Source organism: Carettochelys insculpta, chromosome 5, assembly GCF_033958435.1.
Source record: "Carettochelys insculpta isolate YL-2023 chromosome 5, ASM3395843v1, whole genome shotgun sequence".
In the NCBI taxonomy this organism is placed as follows: domain Eukaryota; kingdom Metazoa; phylum Chordata; order Testudines; family Carettochelyidae; genus Carettochelys; species Carettochelys insculpta.
This window is the reverse complement of record NC_134141.1, coordinates 33,945,391-33,961,178: the sequence shown is the minus strand read 5'-3', so window position 1 is coordinate 33,961,178 and position 15,788 is coordinate 33,945,391.

The window sequence follows — 15,788 nt, the reverse complement described above, 5'->3', positions numbered from 1 at the left end:
CACTTGAAGCTTATCTCTGCTTCAGCCCTTATACATACTTTATACCTCTCATACTAAGCTGTCAGTTTAAAAAGAACTTGCTTTTGCAGTGATCAGACCATTTTCATGTTTATTTCCAATCAGTATTTGTGCAATTGGGTTTTAGTGATATGACTAAAAAGCAAGCATCAGTCATATGCAATTTGCAGAAATTAATATTTAGAATTCACATAAGTGAAATTTCATGTTGGCAGTACATGGGCATTCATCCAATCAGGAAACGGAGCCAATACTATATGACTTACTAATGAGCACAAACCAAATAGCAAAAAATCAAATACTTACAGATAAGGGTTTGAAAGCAATTTTTAAAATTAAAAAAAGAGAATTCTGACTGAGATGAATTTAAGGAAATTGTCATCTGCTTGCAGGAACAGGCCAAATTCAGCAACTAAAATTTTTGTTCGAGACTACTCAATTGGTGCTAGTTATTTGTTACCACTCTAATCTTTTGTGTGCTAACTCATGATCAACATGTTAAACGTTGCATACTGATTTTTTCCTGCTGAAACTCCACTGAATTCATTGGAGTTATTACCCTGCCCCCAAGTGCCTCAGGAAAATAAAGAGAGTAGGATCACCATCCCACATAAAAATGTATGCCTTTTGAATACTGAATTGTCTGTAGAAAAAGAATTAACAGAGCAGATTGAGTTCAGTTATTTCACTGCATCTCAGTTTTGTGTTTATGCTACTGACCGTAACAACTCATCTCTATAGAGGTATGCTACCAACACTGTGAGGCCATGTCTACACGTGTCCCTCCCTTTTAGAAGGGGCATGCTAATGAGATACTTTGGAACAGGTTAATGAGGCACTTGTATGCATATTCAGTGCCTCATTAGCATAATGGCAGCCAGTCGCACTTTGAAAGTGCTGCTTTTGAAATGCAGACAGGCTGTATAGATGCAGCACTTTGAAATAAGCATCACACTTTGAAATTCTCTTATTGCCAAAACAAATTGGGAATAAGGGAGTTTCGAAGTGTGAGGTTTATTTCCAAGTGCCCACGTCTATACGGCCAGTCTGCGTTTTGAAATCAGCACTTTCAAATCGCGACTGGCTGCCATTATGCTAATGAGGCACTGAATATGCATGCAAGTGCCTCATTAACATGCCCCTTCTTAAAGGGAGGGGCATGGGTATATATTGCCTCATAGTACTTACATGCAAAAACGGCAATTATTCCTAACACAAGAGCCCTGTAAAACATGAGCCTGTAAAAATCATTGTGCTAAAAAGGTGTATGGAGGGGGAGGGGGGTGAATAAAAATTAGAAGATTAAGTAGAGCAAGTGTGAATTTTGGGCCCATTTAAACACACGAGCGAAAGGAGGAAAACTTTTCTTATTTTTCAGCTAATTTACTCTGAAAGGCCCACATGCTGGACTACAAAGCCAAAGTTAACATCTGCACTTTGGTTGATACATGCTGTCGGGATTGGCATTAGCCCTGTGACCACAGTGGCTTCAATTGCTCAGCTATTTTAGTGGCTTGGCATCTCTCTTATTCCCTCAGGCTCTTTGGGAAATCAAGAGGACACCCACACAGGACGCCAGGAGAGTCGCTTAATGAACGACACATTACAAGCCTTGTGAAAGTAATTTGGATTGCTCCATGGTATAGTTGGCTAAACTCCTATTACCGAGGGCTCAAGTTAAATCCAGCATTAAAGTTATGCAAATTCTTGCCTTTTGGGGAGCATACCACAGAAATGAACACTATTCAAAGCAATGCTTGTCCTCGTGCTTTCTAAATGAAAACTTTAATATTATACTGACTTGAGGAGCAAGTTATGTGCTGTTGTCATTTTGTAAGACATAAATTTGCCTCAAATATCTGGAATATCAAAGCAATGCCCACTATATACCTGCCATAAAACATATCATGGATTCCCATAGATCTCATATTTATTTACTGGAAGATTTACCTGGTGTTGCTCAGCTCCTTAACCAAAGTAGTTTTTGTTCATTCAAATTATTGCTCTGGTGTGGGGCTGTGGACAATGGGGCAGGATGCAGGATGCCTCAGGGAGCGAGACTACTTCTCTCACTACAGCAGCTTGAGGCCAAGTCAGAAGCACCTCTCCATGGTTGTTGCAGCTCCAAAAGGCACAGCTATGGGAGAGGTGTGTGACACCCAGCTGGGGCAGATCCAGGTTTGTCCGCCTTCTGTGCTCCCCAGCTAGAGCGAGGAATGAAGCAAAGTGTACACTTTCCCCTCACTCACTGATGAAGTCCCATAAAGACTGGGTGGGGGAGGAGAGTGTGTTTCAGCCCTCCCCTTCTGTAAAGGGTGCCTAGGAGTAGGAGGCTCTGGCTGGGGCAGCTGTGGACAGGTGAGAGGGAACACCCTCAGTCAGGCCCTTTCACATGCTTAGTGTCTTTCATAGAATCATTGTCTCTTTTCTGCATGGTTTTCTGAGAAGCAATCCCATTCTTAGCACAACCAATCCCTTACTTGCTTTGCTTAAGAGGAAGCTTTGTATTGAATTTTGTTAGGGAGGAGTTCTTAAATGGCTGGACTGACAAATTCAAATATATAGTCAATTGGCTTTGGATTTGGTAAAGGCCATTTCTCTTTTTAAAAAATACATAACCAAAAGCCAAATTCAGAAAGCGCCTCCTTTTACCAAGTAGCAGCACATAATCAGGTGTTTACTTGCTCATGCTTCAACTTTTATTGCTTGACCCCTCAACCCCTTTTCAAAGGCCAGATGAAACAAGTGGCATCTGCCACGTAAGTATATGCTATACCGGAGGCATTAATTACAGCTCCTGTTAAGTTTGTGCAACCTTTTTCATTCTAACCCTCTATTTTCAGTCACAACTATCTGAAATAGTCACAGTTCAGCCTGAATTTTTCTCGTCTGTATCTGTATCTGCCTGAAAGAGGGATGGATATATATCTATTTATATAAATCCTACTCTCCAGATCATTACCTTGTCATGGTGAGAGGGCTTGTGTGTTCCAATGAACCTGACAGCAATGCTGCAGGGAGTCTTGTGCTCCCAGCAGGGTCACCCATGGTGGCAAGATCAAGGGGGAGGATCCAGATGAACAACCATCTTAAAAGTCCTCAGTGGCAGAACAGGTGGAAGATAGCAAAGGTAACGCTACAATGGCGGTAATGATGAATGAAGGCTGCACGGTCAGGAGTTGTTGTGGAGTCCATGCCATTGGACCTGGGTTTTCTATCTGTCAAGAACTGCATGGTGGCTGCAGTGGAACAGTCTCCCCACATTAAAAGAAGTCATGCACAGGTGTCTTCCTCTGTGTACTACTGTCCTAAACTTAAGCCCAACAGCGACTGGCAAATGGTGACGGGAGCAGGATTGTGAATTCTGGAAACTTTTGTTGATGGACCAGCATGTATGTGGAGGATGTATGTTTTAGTTGTTCTGTTTCAACGACTCTGGTGGTGGGACAGTCCAGATGCTGCATCCATGACTGAGCAGCCCCATTTAGGATCCACTCTGCTCACCCCACATGGTGAGGGGGCTAGAAAGGGTGTCCTAAACATAGTCCACCTCAGTCCCCCTGACTGGAAAACCACATCGAGTGAGTTCACCTTCATGTGGTCAAAATCGAACAGTAAACTTTGGAACATGGAATATTCAGACTCTAATGGACAACTCAGTGAGCGACCTGTAAGATGCACATCAATTATCACCCACTAGCTGCAACCATTTAACATTGATAAAGCTGCCTGGCAGAAACACACAGACCAGAAGAAGGATAGCTAAGAGAAGAAGGCAGATGGTACACCTTTTCCTGGAAGAAACCCCAAAGGAAGAAATACGAATTCATGGAGTAGGATTTGCCATCAAGAACTCCCTGGGACCCCGGGGTGGGGAGCGCCAGCAGTCACTGCTTCCCTGGGGCTGTAGGTCAGAGAGTACACACACTGCCGCTTCCCCATCATGGATGGGTATCAATAAATCACACCATGGTTGTCGTTAAAAGAATATGTTTATTTGTGGGGAGCAGGTTAAGCAGCAGGGAAAAGAACGTGTATCAAGGAAGGTGGAATAACCTTTCTCAGTGGGTCCAGGGGGTGGAGTGGCAGACTGTCCTTGCCCTCCCTCCCCATGTTTGGGGACCACAACAACAGGGGGTGGGTGACCTGAATTCAGGGGAATCTGGACAGCAGGGAGAAGAGCCTGCAGTGCTGTTTAGGGAGTCCCTCTGCAGCTCTAACATGGCATGCAGGACCTTGCTTTGGTCTGTCCCAGCCGTTATGACCTTTGCTGCATCCTCTCTCAGGTGCCAATTCCTCTCTCCTGACCTCTAGCACAGTTTGCCGCCACTGTGCTGTGTCCCTGTTGTTGGCACAAGTTGCTGTGTCATCCCACTCCAAGTGCTGCAGGACAAGGTCCTGCTTGGACTTTTTGCATTTCCCTGCCCACCTCCCACACTGAGGATATCTGTTGGAAAGTGAAGATCAAAAGTGAGATACAATTCACACAAAGCACTTACCCATTGAGTGGGTCTCTTTCAGTAAATTACTAAAATTTTCTTAATGCAAGGCTGCTGTAGGATGATAAGGATTCAAACTCTGAAGTGCACAAGCCATCACTTATCCAGACCATTTCATTGTGGATATGGTAAGCTATTGTCCGCTTTACTAGTTGCAGGGTATGTGTGCATGTGTGTGCAAAGCAGAGTAAGCCAGCCAGTGTCCAGGATCAGGGGAAAAAGTTTTTTTTGGATGTTCCCTGGAGTAATCCTCTGCAAGAAAAACCTGTCTGTGGTGGGCATGGTGGTATCTGGGAGCAGGATCCTCAGAGCCCAGCAGCCATGCAGCAACAAGGAAGGGTTCCATTCCAGCCTCATGGATGGCTGGGTTGGGAGGAATCCCTGTAAAGTGAAAAGAAATGCACCTGGAAAACTTCCCCCCACATGGTGGGGGAAGAAGTTTCTTGGTAGTCCCCGGAGCAGCCCTCATCAGGGGAAAGGCCATTTAAAGCACAGAAACCCAGTGGTGGACATGCCTGGCAGCCACGTGGCAAGGGTGAAGGTTTTGATTCCAGCTGCATGGATGGCTGGGTGGGGAGGCATCACTGTAAAGTGCAAAGAAATGTGTGTGTGTGCGCGCTGGGGGGAAGTTTTCCAGCTGCATGCTGGGGGATAAATGTTTCTTGGTGGCTCCCAATTAAGCCAGCTGCATGGTGGGAGGGGAGAAGACCAGGAGAGACTGACAGCCATATGGAGAGGGAGAAGATGGTGTGTCTGCCAGCCATGTGGTACAGCAGTGTGGTCCAGGAAAATGTAAAAGGGCAGGGAGCATTGCAAAGGAATCCAATCCAAATGCCCGTGCTTTTGTAGGTTGTCAAAGAAGACATCACGCTCCTAAAAATAACAGATAATGAGCAAGAGGAGATGCTCATCCTGTGTTAGAACAAGCCTGGAAAATTTGCCCAAATCTGTGTGGTGCCATGATACCGGATCACTATCTGGTTGCTTGGCATGGCAAAGTGTGCTATCATGGAAGCAGCAATAAGTCAGACCTACCCAAAAATCTCATTCAAACAATACAAGAATACCTGGATGAGGCGTTCCTGGAGATCGCGAGAAAGGAGAAGCACTCCATCCCTGGAAATATTAACATGCTATTCTGATGGGCATAGATCCATAGAAAACCTATATCTATACCTATACTCGGCCACAACCCGCTTGTAACATTCAGGAAAAAAAATCACTCACCAGAACAGCTGGGCCCCAGGGATTTGGGGATTGGGATAGAGGGGACCAGCTCCATGTCGATGGTGAAGAGCTCCAGGCTGGTGGGAACAGCTTCCTTCGGCCCCTGCTGGTTGCCCTTTCTGCCTCTTCTGGCCTCTTCCTCGTTGTCCCCCACTAGGCTCATCTCCTTGTTCCCTGGACTCCAGAACAAGGCCTCCTGAAAAGCCCAATTAAGAATGGGCAATGTGATCAAGTCCCTCCTAAGAGTGTGTCCAGCTGTTCATAATACTGCTACGTCTTTAGAGATGATCTGGAACACCTGTTGACTTCCCGGACTTTGTGATAGAACTACTAGAGTTTCTTTACCATCACCCAGCATTACTGAGAGTCCTGGGAGTAACTCTGTTGATCACCCTGTGTGAAATCTTTTCAAATATGTTCTCATTTTGCCGGGACACTCGAATGCTGCTTGCCACTGACTCCTGTCCCCAAACAGCAAGCAGATCCATAATCTCCCGATGGGTCCATGCTGGAGCGCTCTTGTGACCTCGAGAACTCAGATCACAAACCTGAGTCCTCCTGACGGCTCGATATGGCTACTGATGCAATGGCTACTGATGAGATGGGATGGCTACCAATGTGATGGCTAGAAGAAATTTCAGCTTCTGGGCACCCTTTAAATTTCCCAGACTTGGTGGTGATGAATTCAAATTTGCGGGCTTCCTGTGACCTACTTCCTGCTCACCTGGAGAGCAGCTGAGATGGAAGCAGTCAAAGTGGACAACCATGGAGCACTGGGGGGTTATATATGGGACACTTTTGGAGGCTAATAAAATTGATTAAAAGACATGGCATTTCCACATTAGTCTTAATTCAAACTTTTAAATATGAACTTGATGCTACTTTGCTTCTCATGGTGTTATATTATTGATATTAGTGCTGCCTAAAATTGACATATTTGCAGTGAAGACCGTGACATTGTAAAATCGAGCTAACTGCCTTCAATTTGGCTTTATTGTGTAGTGTTGACACAGGAGGACAAGGAAGTGAATAGTTACTTACTAAACCCATTTTGGACTGCAGCTTTCGTAAGATGGAGTGCGGACAAGAAATCAAAACCATTTAAACCTTAGTACTGCAATCCTTCCACTCCTTTGAACCTACTACATTTTGCTATTTCTTGAATACATAAGGAACTGAATGGAGACATATGGTCACCATCAGCTTAGATATTTAATTTTGAGATGACACATGTATTAACCCATTTGAAAAAGGGGCAGCTACCATATAACTGGTTGCAATTAGCCAACCACAAATTTGTATAACCACTTCACTCTAAACCAAAATGGCATTTCAGGTTTACTGTGTCCCACCCGGATTTGCATTCTAGATGAATTCCCAAGGTTAGGATTGGAGCCATACTGTAAAACCAACCCTCAATTACATCTTTTTAGAAAGAAAGATCAGTGGCAGGTGGTGTCTGCTAAAAGAAAAAAAAACACCCTAATTAAAACACCTTCTGGTTGAGTCTCACAAAGGGAAGTCACCAGATGGAGGCACAGCTCCACATGGTAGTCCTACCTCAGAGGAGCGTTTCACCTGACACACTGGGGAGAGCAGATTTTTTTTTATTCACCTAACAAGCCACTGAGGTTCAAAAAGAGGATATATTAGAATTAATCACACTTGATCACTAATCCATTGTAATGCTGTATGCCAAAGGCGGCGTTCACTGTTAAGCCCAGGAACAGGTAGAGCCCCTCTGTTAATGTAACCCCTTCCCATTTCCATGCAGCTAATCTAATTTCACTTCCTTACAGACTTCAGATTCCAGTAAAGATATTTAATTCTTCCTGCACTGTCTCTTGATGCATTTTTGAATGGTAGCAAATCTGATCTAGAAGCTAATGAAGCTGAAACCTGCTGACTAATTGGAAAATGATTTTTCCTGGTGCTGCTTGCCTGGCTGAGCAAAATGTTTAAAGGATGCTTGCTCTGTTGTGCAGTGTGCTCTGCCTCCAAGACCAGAGATTGCTTCACCAAACCACAGTTTAACTTTTCACTCCTCCTCCCCCAGGCTAGTCCCCGTCCACAGGATCTGTGATTTACTAGATGAGAACCACTGGCAGGCTGAGCAGTGCAAGTAAAGTTTATGTTTCTTAGTGGAGGCTTTGTCACCTTGTGCAGCCCTTGGAGTGGGAGGATTTTCCAGTGGCTTGGCTTTGGGATGGATCCAAACCATTAAGTGCCAAACAGAGTAACCGGAAGATTTTTTATAGCTCTGTTGTGTGTTTTGTGTTAAGCTACTTTAAAATTGCCACCCACCAAGTTTGCTTCCTAAATGAAGGTCATTCCAACTTAATGCTTAGTGTGTGTATACATGCATGTGAGCAAGATAACATATATATGAGAGACAAAAGGCAGGCAAATAAACACGTACACAGATACACACTGTACAGATAAAGATTATGAATTGGTATTAAATACACTGAAATTGATGGTGTTACACCAGAATAAAACTGATGTAAGAACAGAATCAGGTTCTTTCTATGTTGCATGTTGTGCTATACTTGTAATAACACCTTGTGATATAAAAGATATTTTATGCAGAAATTGCTCGAAGTTCTTCATTGACTGGGTGTATGAAGAAATGAATTCAATCCTCATTGACATGCAACCATCTCTGGGGTGAAGCATAAGATAATTGTTATCTTTATTGGTAGATATCTGCGTGAGGCAGCAGTGTTAAGAAACTGCAAATGGCTTTTTTAACAGCCACGTGCAGCTGGGAACCGCCCAGCTGGCGAACTTTAACAAATCTAATTGGGTCCCGACCCATAGGCTGGGAATCCCTATTCTACATATATACGCTACGTCTTATTTCTGGTGCTAAACTATTCAAATACATCAGAAAAGTACCTAAATTCAACTGGTTCATGTCAAGTTACAAGCACTTGGAACAAATTGGAGACTTTTACATGTAGTTTAATGGGAATTTAGTATCACTCTTATGAGTTTTTGCCTGTAAGCAGAAATTTCGGAACCAATTGAGCTCATTTAGCGAGGGATGAGTGTATTCAAGATAAACAAGTGTCTTAAAAGTCATATAATCAATACTAGTTTATTTTGCCATATAGTACAGTTCCAATTAATTAACCCCTAGTTAACCAAAGCAATTTGTTAGCCCAAATTTGGACAGGCCTTTTGGGGTTAGGCTGTGTCTTCCTGTCTCCACTGTGTTCCAGAGCCATCATGTCCAGACTGTGATTTTCTCCTCCTGGCAAGCTGGCTGACTATGGCCACCTGTCTTCACTGCATTCTGGGCTTGGGAGACTGCAGCGCCTCCAATGTTGTCTTGCCACAGGCAAGTGGTCTGGCATCTTCCAAACTTTGCCAGGCTTTGAATTCTGCACTCCAGCATTGTGAGACAATGGCACAGATCCAAAGGCCAGTGACATCAAAGGGAACCTTCCACTGTATTCCAAGGGCTGTGAATTAGATCCCAGAGATCAGAGTCCAGAATCTGTTGGTTGTGTCCTAACTTCCAAAAGTTTTGAACAGGACCACCTTAAGTGGAGTTGCCCTGTATATGTCTATTCAATGACTTGTGGGCTCTGTGGCATTTCCTTTTCAGAGTATGGAGTACACAGCATGGGGAGAATAAAAATGACCTATCACCTTGCTAGACACAGAGAGGAGTTACTGTACATAAGGTGAAGCAGTTTCCTTTTCTCACCTGCTTTCTGTTCAGCATGATCTCTGATATTTATATGAATATGCTCTAAACTAACCAACAATTACTCCTTGATCTACACAGTGCATATAGTATGCATATATATGTCTTGATAGATATAATACACTCATTGTCTATTAGTACAGGTTAATGGCTTTTCCACATCACAGATGATTGGGGCTGGCAAAAGTGTAAAAAATAGACAAATCCCCAAAATCAGATTCATGAATGTTTTGTGACTAAAACTGTTAAGTGTAGTTTGCTCTAGTTAAGTTGTTTGCAAGTATATGGACAACATGTGAACATCCATAAAAATATTGTGTGATTCACAATAGTTGCATGAGTTCTTAAGCAAAATTTATTAAAATAATTATTTGGAAAATTCATTATTTCTCATCTGTTATGTCCTGTTTAAAAATTTGATTATCCAGTCAAGGATCATAAACTATTCCATGTGATTTAGGTGACCAATTGTATAACATGGTTAAAAATCAAAAAGTACACTTTGAAAACAATTAGCAAATAAGTACAAGTAGAGCTGATTGAAAAAATCTCAACACTATTTTTCAGTGAGAAACAGCAACCCGTTATAGTCAAAACTATTCTGTAAATTATTACAAATAAGAATACATTAGAAGAAATCAGGAATGGATCACCAACTATAAAGACAAGAGCGGTAGTGTTTTAAAGAAATCTTATTTGCAAGTAAAAGTTTTACCAAATCCAGATTGTTTAATGAGATGAAACTATTAGACAAAAAAAAATCACTCCTTCTTTAGCACCGTTTCAGTCATGGCAGAGTAGCGATGGAGTTTGTTTGACTTACATGCTTCCGACCGTATTCAGTAGGTATCCAGCAATAGACCTGTGCACAAACAAAAACAAAAAAAAACCCCAGCCAAACCAAAAATGGTGAGCACTCCTCATTCTCCCTGATTTTTTGCCAGCTTTGTGGAAAACAAACCATATGTCCCTGAGAATGTTTCACTGTTTTATACCCAAGCTAAAGGTGATTGCCATTGTCAATCAATTTCCTTTCTAAAGAAAAGGGCACTACGTTTCCCTCCCATACCAAACGTTGATATTTTTACTGTGACAGCATAGAGATTCTAGCCTTTTCTACGGTAGCTTCTGGAGTGGAGCAGCTCTTTCAAGTACATTGTACTTAGCACTACTGCCTGACATAGCAATGCCTCCAGGTCTTAAGAAAACCTTCTTTTGCCTTTTCCATTTTGGTTTTGTCTGGCTGATTCTGAACTGAAATATTAAATATTTTTTTCCTTATGGGAATCTAACTTTCCAGTTTGTTTTGATAAATGTGGAGGATGTAGTGAGTAATATTAACCAAACATTAAGAAAGACTCTTTGGCATCATTCTTGGATTCTGTCCCATGTGACACCCCAAATATTTAGATAGAACTAGTATCAGTGTTATTACAGATCAGAATGTGATCCTGTAGCAGCTGTTGGCAAGAGGAAGACCAGGCTCATACCTCCCACTAACTTTTCCAAAGATAAAGCTTTACTGGATACACAATGGACTCACTTTGACAGTGGACATCTTAGCCGGGATTATCTTCTGCTGTGATCACCATTATTTTTCTCATGCCAATTTCCACTGATGAAGTAAATAAACCCACACAAAATCTCTAAGTCGTGCATATGAGTTTTTATATCCCATAATTTAGTTACAGGTAAACAATACTCCTTAGAAAATGTTTCTGCTGTTGTGTACACAAGAGAGGAGGGCCCAGAAACTCGTTTTTATGGCTTGAAAGTTGAAAGCTGCTTAACTGGGTGGAACCCCATCCACTTGCCATCAAATCTGTTCACTTGGCATTGACTCTTTGAAACAGCTGACTGGCTCAGCAGATGAGTAATCAAGTCAGGGGACTGAGAACTTGACCAGAAGGTCTTTTGGCAAATTTGCTTTGATGAGGGTAACAGAGGATGGTGGCCTTCATCTGTTTGCAATCAGTGGGAAAATAAAATTCAGAAACATTTTTATTTAAATACTAATTGTGTCCAGATAGGTCCTTATAAAACAATTACTCTATTCAAAGGACACGTAGCAATTACTAGTCTTTGCTGCCTCTTCCTTCCAGTCACACCCATTCATTCCCAGGCTTCTAGAGACTCCAGGAAAACAGAAAAGTGGTACTTTCCATAAGTCCATTTGGAAGTTCCTAATTCCGATTCTTGGGGCTTTGGTATCCTTGAGTTCCCCGAACTCAGGTGACAGCTTAGCTTAGCTCAAAGAAGATTGTTCAGAAATGTAAACTACTTCAGCAGAGGTATTGCCAGTCTGCTCCTTGTTGGATGGACAGTCACATTACCAAGGTGGTCGGTGCTCTCTGACTGAGATAAAATCAATTTACATCAGATGAGGACCTGAGCCTGAATACACAGACTGTTCATACCAACACATCAGGAACACCAATTTTAGGCCTGAGGAAACACTTGTGGGCCTCAAAGCTCTTAATTCTGGCCAAAAGAGCAAGGCTGCGTCTACACTACGAGAAATTGGAATTTAACTCAGCATGATTTTACCCTGTGATCGTCTTCACTGTAAAGATGATTAGCTCGATTTTTTTTTTTGGATGCACTAATCTTGAGATTACAAAATCACAGTTACCTGACATGTGCAGTGTCAAGCTTGAATTCAGAAGTTCGATTAAGGGCAGCATGGTAGCGCCACATCTTAAAATTGAATGTATTGACCTCCAGAGATGTCCTGTATGTAACCCACGGTGCCCTTCTCACTGCTACACTCTGGCTGCTGCCCTCCAGTAACAAGAAGAGCCTGGTTTTCCAAGGGGGAGTTGCGAGCCTTCAGCTGTGGGCTCATGTTACTTTATGACAGCATGAGAAATTGCTTCTTTCTTTCTGTGCTGTTAGTGGGGCATGTGCATCTACCCATTCAAAAAGCCCCTGGAGGGAGTTCACAGCTGTCTGTACACTTGCTATTTTTTTCTGTGCTCCCTGACACCAGCGCCTGCCCCACTGTACCATGTGTCAACAAGGCTGTGCTGGGGGTTGTGGTTGCATAACATGCTGAGAAACTTCTCAGTGGTTTACATTTGTGTGTGAACCCCCTTCCCTCCCCACCCCCACAGGTGCCACACAGTCTGGGTCTTTTCTCAGGGACATTATGTGGGTAGCCCTCAACTCAACCCAATAAAAGGATGTGCCTGCTGTTTGTTGCTGGCAATGCTGCCAGTTGCTCACGAAAGAGAGGACTTTGCTGCCTCTGTGGGGAAGTCTTCCCCTGGTGGTTAAGATACTGTGGGCTTTGCTACTGCCATGGGGAAGTCTCCCCTGGTGGTTAAGATACTAAGACTTGGGGGAAGGAACAGCTCAAGTGGTCATTCAGCTACACTCCTCCCCTCCAATGAGCCATGCCTGGGCTTGCTGCTGCAGTTGGGGAAAATCAAGAATTATTTTTTCAGCGATGATGGGAGGTGGGGTGGATGGCCAGTTGAGAATACAGTTGCTGAACCCGTGTTGTCAATATAGTGTAGGTGGAAACCAAAAATTCTTTCTTCATACATTCTTCTGAATCTAACATTCCAGGCCCCTGCATGATTTTCAGGGATCACATTTCAGCAATGATGAGAGGTGAGTTGGATGGCCAGTGGAGACCACACTCATTGCATGGAAGTCTTATAGTGCATTGGAAAGCCAAAAACCATTTCTATTCACAATTACATTGGGGGGAACCAAACATTCGTTCTTTCTTCCTACATTCTTCTGAAACTAAAGACATGTTCCGGGTCCCTGCATTATTGTCCAGGATCATGTTTTGACAGTGATGGGAGATGGGATGGATAGCCAGCTGAGAATACAGTCACTTCACTAGTGTAGGGAATGTAATGTGTGGAGAGACCAAAATTTCTTTCTTGTAATTTTGAGTATCTTCTACATTATTTCCAATGGATTGACATATTTTCAGGAGTTGGGAGGGGAATGATGGAAATGTAACGGGGGAACGTGTTGTCAAGACCAGTAAGCATACCCAGAATGCTATGAGGATGAGGGAACTGTGGGATAGCTACACACAATGTTTCTGCTCCCTTTGCAATGTCTCAGTAACATGATGGAATGTAACAGGGCGGAGAATCTGCCTCACTGGATTGATTGTTGTCTCTTGGTCGTTCCAAAATAATCTTCATCAGGTTGAAAAGACTGGACATCACTGTCTAAAATGACCATTTTAAGTTCTGTAGTTAAAAGGCATTAAGTTAAAATATATTACTGAAAAATATATTTGTTTAAATAACTGTCAGTCTTTATGCATGATTTACAATGTGTGTTTGACAGGCCCTGCTCAGAACAGCTTGTGGTTCTAGTCAAAATACAGCCGTCTTTGTTAGTTTTCATCCAAACAGCCATTAGTAATTTATATAGCATAACTGTGATCAGGGAGGGGCTAAAATGACAAAATTCAATCTGAATTTCATATTCAATGTTCTGAGATGCTGAGATCCAGGCCTTTACTTTGGCCCATGCCTTTGCAGTAAATTTCAGAGGTTGCGTCTACACTAGTGAGTTTTTTTTCAGAAAAGCTGGGCCTTTTTTGGAAAAACCCACAGAGCGTCTACACACTAGGGTGGTTTCTACACAGGCCACTTTCTTTGAAAGTGGCATGGTAATACATGGCCCGAAATATGCTAATGAGGCACGGATGCAAATTCCCCGCACCTCATTAACATACGGTCACATCATTTGGAGTCCAGAAGACCATTCTTCCGGACCCCAAAATGCCATTTAGAAGCGCAGCTCCCGGGGAGCTTCCAGAAGAAAGTCCTTCTTCCAGAGGCCCCTTCTTCCCGAAAATGAGCCGTACTTCTAAACCGCATTTTGGAGTCTGGAAGAACGGTTTTCCGGACTCCAAATGACGTGACTGTATGCTAATGAGGCGTGGGGAATTTGCATCTGCGCCTCATTAGTATATTTCGGGCCATGTATTACTATGCCACTTTCGAAGAAAGTGGCCTGTGTAGAAACGGCCTAAAAGTGCTCTTTCAATCTGAAATCAACAGAATGCGGCCTTTCTTCTGGCGGCCCTTTTCCTCTCCCAGATGAGGAACAGTGCCTTTTTCCAAAAGATTATTTCAAGAAAAGCATGTGTAGATGCTGCACAGGCCCTTCTTTTGAAAAAGCAGTCCTCATAGCACTGGATTTTTCCATCCGTGGACCATTCTTGTGGAAGAATGAGAGATGTGTGGATGGGCTCTATTGAAAAAGTAGATCGATCTTTCAATCCACCTTTTTGTGTGTGGATGCGCTCTTTTGAAAGAAGTTTTGTTTTTGGAAGGTCTCTACTGGAAGAACTTCTTTCGAAAGATCGCTGTAGTGTAGATGAAGCCAAATTGTTTTGAAACCAATGGAACTAAGCCAGTGTACATGTGCTGTAGATCTGGCCCACAGCATTCAAATGAGTTTCCATAGTGTTCTGGTAAGGCTGTAAAGTTGAGATTTGGTTGACATGAAATCCTGTGAATTTTCTTCATGACTGATGGCTGCATTCAAACTTTCAGTATTCACTTATATGGGACTAAGTTTATTGCTCCCTTCTTTTGCAAGTTTACCAGCCTTTCCGGTGATATTCTTAGTTTACCTAGGAGAAATGGTTTCTTGCTCTTTGATCAGTTGTGTAATGTTTCTAAAGGAATTTGGAGATTAAAAATGCAGTGCAAATGTTAATTATTATGATTATTTATGTCAGAGTAGGTGTTAGTTTTTCTTCAAATGACTTTGCAGGCTTACAATTCTATTTTACTCCAGAAGTAAACTGCAGAAGATAACACCTTGACTTTAATCCCAACATAGCAAAGCTGAAACTGAAGAGGCAGCTTTTTGGAAGGGGAGAGTTTATACACATTATATTGTGGTTGCTCTATAAATATGTCTATGCTATTATGTAAAAGCACTGTAGTATTTTGTGATAGTCTTTGGCTAAATAACACTCATTTTGCTTGCATTTGGACCCATGGTTTGACATGGTTTTTATTTTCCTCTTTGGAGGAATATTATTTGTTTTATTATTGAGTTCCTCTGTTTCTCTTTACTCAGCACTATGGATCAAAGATACTATATGTAAGTAATGTACAGGAAATGCAACATTAATGCCATTGGAAACAACAGAAATAGTGTCTTACGCTGCCCATCAGAGGCCAGAATTCACCAATGTGACCATGCCTTAGTTTTTGGACCCCCAAATTGACTTTTAGAGATGTTGAGAAAGGCCTGCTTTCTCTCCTGTTGTCATTGAGAATCCTGAGCACCTCTGCTAATCAGGCATAAGATGCCCAAAGCTGGTTCCTCAAAAG